General features: G+C 39.5%; 1 non-coding gene across 1 annotated transcript; it reads right to left on the bottom strand.

The window, feature by feature from the left end:
- Nucleotides 1–351: 351 nt before the first annotated feature.
- TRNAI-AAU (transfer RNA isoleucine (anticodon AAU)) lies at nt 352–425 on the bottom strand. Its single transcript has one exon. It is a non-coding gene; the product is annotated as a tRNA-Ile (tRNA).
- Between the last annotated feature and the right edge of the window lie 3049 nt (nt 426–3474).

Genomic DNA, 3474 nt, shown 5'->3' with positions numbered 1-3474 from the left:
CTAGGGTCCCTTCGAGGAGAAGCTCCTAGTCTGGGGGAAGATTGATGAGAAGACTGATAGAGATAGAAAGCCTTCCCCTGGAGCTGACACCCTGAATTTGGACTTTTAGCCTACTTTACTGTGAGAAAATAAGTTTCTTCATTAAAGCCATCCACTTGTGGTATTTCTGTTATAGCAGCACTAGATAACTAAGACACCTACTATTCAGATTACTCACAATGACCCTAGAGGACAGAGTAGAACTGCTCCATAGAGTTTCCAAGGAGTGCCTGGTGGATTCGAACCGCCGACCTTTTGGTTAGCAGCTGTTGCACTTAACCACTACACCACCAGGGTTTCCTAAACAAACTCTGGCCTGTACGGGGATCGAGCCCACGACCTTGGCGTTATTAGCACCACGCTCTAACCAACTGAGCTAACCGGCAGCGAGTTGGAATCGACTCGACGGCAATGGGTTTGGTTTTTGGTATTCAGATTAATTAAATGAGGAAAGACCAGCTTTTCAAGATCATAAAGCCACCATATTCTAAGCTCAGATGCTGCACTAGAACATTGTGCAGCTTTTGTTGTTTAATGTGTTTGTGCTACTGAGATGTAGTCTGACACTTCTGTTACCCATAGTTCCTTTTCATCGCAAGCAGCACTTTATTTGGTTTTGAATGCCTGTAATGGATTGAGTTGTGTCCCCCCCAAAATATGTGTCGATTTGGTTAGGCCATGTGTAGTTGTCTTCCATTTTGTGATGTTCCTATGTGTTATAAATCATAACCTCTCCTTGTGGTTAAAAGGATTACTCAGGTCACCTCCGTGATCCAAAAGGGAGTTTCCCTGGGGTGTGGCCTACACCACCTTTTATCTCTCAAGAGATAAAAGGAAAGGGAAGCAAGCAGAGAGTTGGGGACCTCATACCACCAAGAAAGAAGCACCAGGAGCAGAGCGTGTCCTTTAGACCTGGGGTCCCTCCGTGAAGAGGCTCCTCGCCTGGGGGAGCATTGATGAGAAGGGTAACAGAGAAAGAAAGCCTTCCCCAGGAGCCAACACCCTGAATTTAGATTTGTAACCTACTCGACTGTGAGAAAATAAATTTCGCTTTGTTAAGGCCATCCACTTGTGGTATTTCTGTTATGGCAGCACTCGATGGCTAAGACAATACCCCTAAAATGATGCTCAAAATTTAAATAGGATAATTTGACCACTTTCAGGAGTGCCCTAGGTATTTGCAATTGGAAAATTTCTTCCCATAATTTGGGAAGCACAAGATGTATCTGGCCTCAATTGATGTACGGTATTTTCTCCGTGTTTCTTTTGTTTATACGATGATTTACCCAACTATCAATGTGCAAGAAACATCACTGATTCTTTATTGAATCCCTTGTGCTTTCTACGTATACTGCTGCAATCTTGGTGGCATCTTCACTTACCATTCTAGTGGATCACATAAGGTTTCCTCAGCATTTTTATGAGGCAAGGAGCAGTATCTCTCTTTTCTAGCTAAACAATTTAGAGAGTAAGCTCTCTTAGTGTTGGTTGCAGTGTGGTTTTGTTCATCATTGTATCCTCAGGTCTAGCGTGGCGCTGGGGACACAGTAGGCACTCAGTTCTCACAGCAGCCTACGGATTGATATTATTCTACCCATTTGCTAAGGATGAAACTGCCCCTTAGACGGGCTGGTGATTGTCCGTTTACACAGCTGGTGAATGGTAGCATAGGGCTGAGGTCAGGCTCTGAACCATTGTGTGACTCATTATCTAGTATAATACCAACATCATACAAATGTTGTTTGCTATATTAAAAACAGCATTTATTTAAACATCCCATTCACTGGCCAGATTTCCATTGTCAGGTTCAGAAAATAAATCACCGTTTGCAAGATGGAAGTAAATATTCTATATACTTTCCATTTACTGTGGAGGCTTTTAACTTTCACGATAGTACTTTTGGTATTTGTGTTGGTGTCCATTGTTGGCAAGGGTGGGTCCAGATTGCCTCAGCCCTATTAAAAAGAAAAACATAAGATGCATTGTTTTAGTCACTCTCTGAAAAGGTAGAGTTTTGTCATCTGTAGTAAAATATTTACTACTTTGCTGCACAGAAAGCTAGCAGGTGGTTTGCATGATGTCAAGGGCAGGGAACAGTGGACACTGAGGGACCAGGAATTTTCCCATTTTCTAGTGGCCTAACATTTTTATGTATTTGTAATAATGCTGAGGGGGTCTTTATAGTAAATGTTCTTGTTCTATAAAAAGAACTTTTTAATTGCAGAATTTGAAAAAAAATATGACTGTGATTCGAAAGGATAGTTATTACCTTATTAAGTAAGGATAAACATATAAAAGGAAAGGTGTCCAAAAACCTAATATTAATTATACTATCAATAAAGATACTAGGTTCCATATACATCATATATATTGTATACGTCATTGGTAGTGAAATACATTATAAAAGTTATGAAAACAAACATATATATTTTTATATCATTTTTTTAGGAGAGTGGTGTAAACAGGTGATTTAGATTTCGGGGTCGACACAGCTTTAACCCCAAATTCCTCTGATGACTAGTTTTTATAACAGGAACTACATTCTTAAACTTCAAATTCTCAGCCTTCTCATCTGTTAAAAGGGAACAACAGTATTTTAAGGATTAAATGAGATAAGATATAAGATGCTTAGTGAATTGCTTGGCACATAATATATATTCCAAAAAAAAACACACCAAACCCAGTGCCGTCAAGTCAATTCCGACTCATAGGGTCGCTATGAGTTGCAATCGACTCAAAGGCAAAGGGTTTGGTTTCTTTGGTTTTGGTTTATAGGCATTGTAGACAATAAAATATGTGAAGGAACCATCTTCAGAGAATAGGGTTGTGAAAACACTGACACTGCTATAGCCTTCCTTTGCAGGCTTTTGGGGGGCCTGCGGATGGGGAAAGGCAGAGTTTAGTCTACTTGGAAGAAAGTTAGTGTTTCGTAAAGTCGGTGGTTTAGTTGTAGCTGATGGAATCCAGTGATCCAGTTGTCTTTAAGGGTGAGATTTAACTAAGTGGCAATAGCAAGAAGAATTTGAGTCCCAAGGAAAACCTGAGGATTGGAAAGCCTGTTGTACACTGATTTAGAAAGGACTTGCATGGCAGCGGCGGAACATGAGGGTTAAGAGAGAATGGAATCTGGGCCAGATTATCAGAGTTCAAATCTAGATTCTTCTATTTATTTGCTGTAGGTGTATAAAGATAACTTCTCTGGAAACTAGTGATAATTTTAGTATCTACCTCGTAGGATTTTGACTAGTAAGATTAAATGAATTACTTGTAAAATTCTTAGAATAGTGCCTGGTAAATCGTGGGTGCAATATAGTGTTTTTTTTACATATGTATTCATTCCAGGAAATAAACTAAAATATACACAAAATGGTTACTGATCTTATAAAAACATGTATTATACTTTTGCTTGGAAAGTGAAGGATATTTGATAAAATG

The sequence above is a fragment of the Loxodonta africana genome, chromosome 22 (genome assembly GCF_030014295.1).
Source record: "Loxodonta africana isolate mLoxAfr1 chromosome 22, mLoxAfr1.hap2, whole genome shotgun sequence".
In the NCBI taxonomy this organism is placed as follows: Eukaryota; Metazoa; Chordata; class Mammalia; order Proboscidea; family Elephantidae; genus Loxodonta; species Loxodonta africana.
The sequence above is the reverse complement of the archived record's forward strand: the minus strand, read 5'-3'. Positions and strand labels throughout refer to the sequence as shown.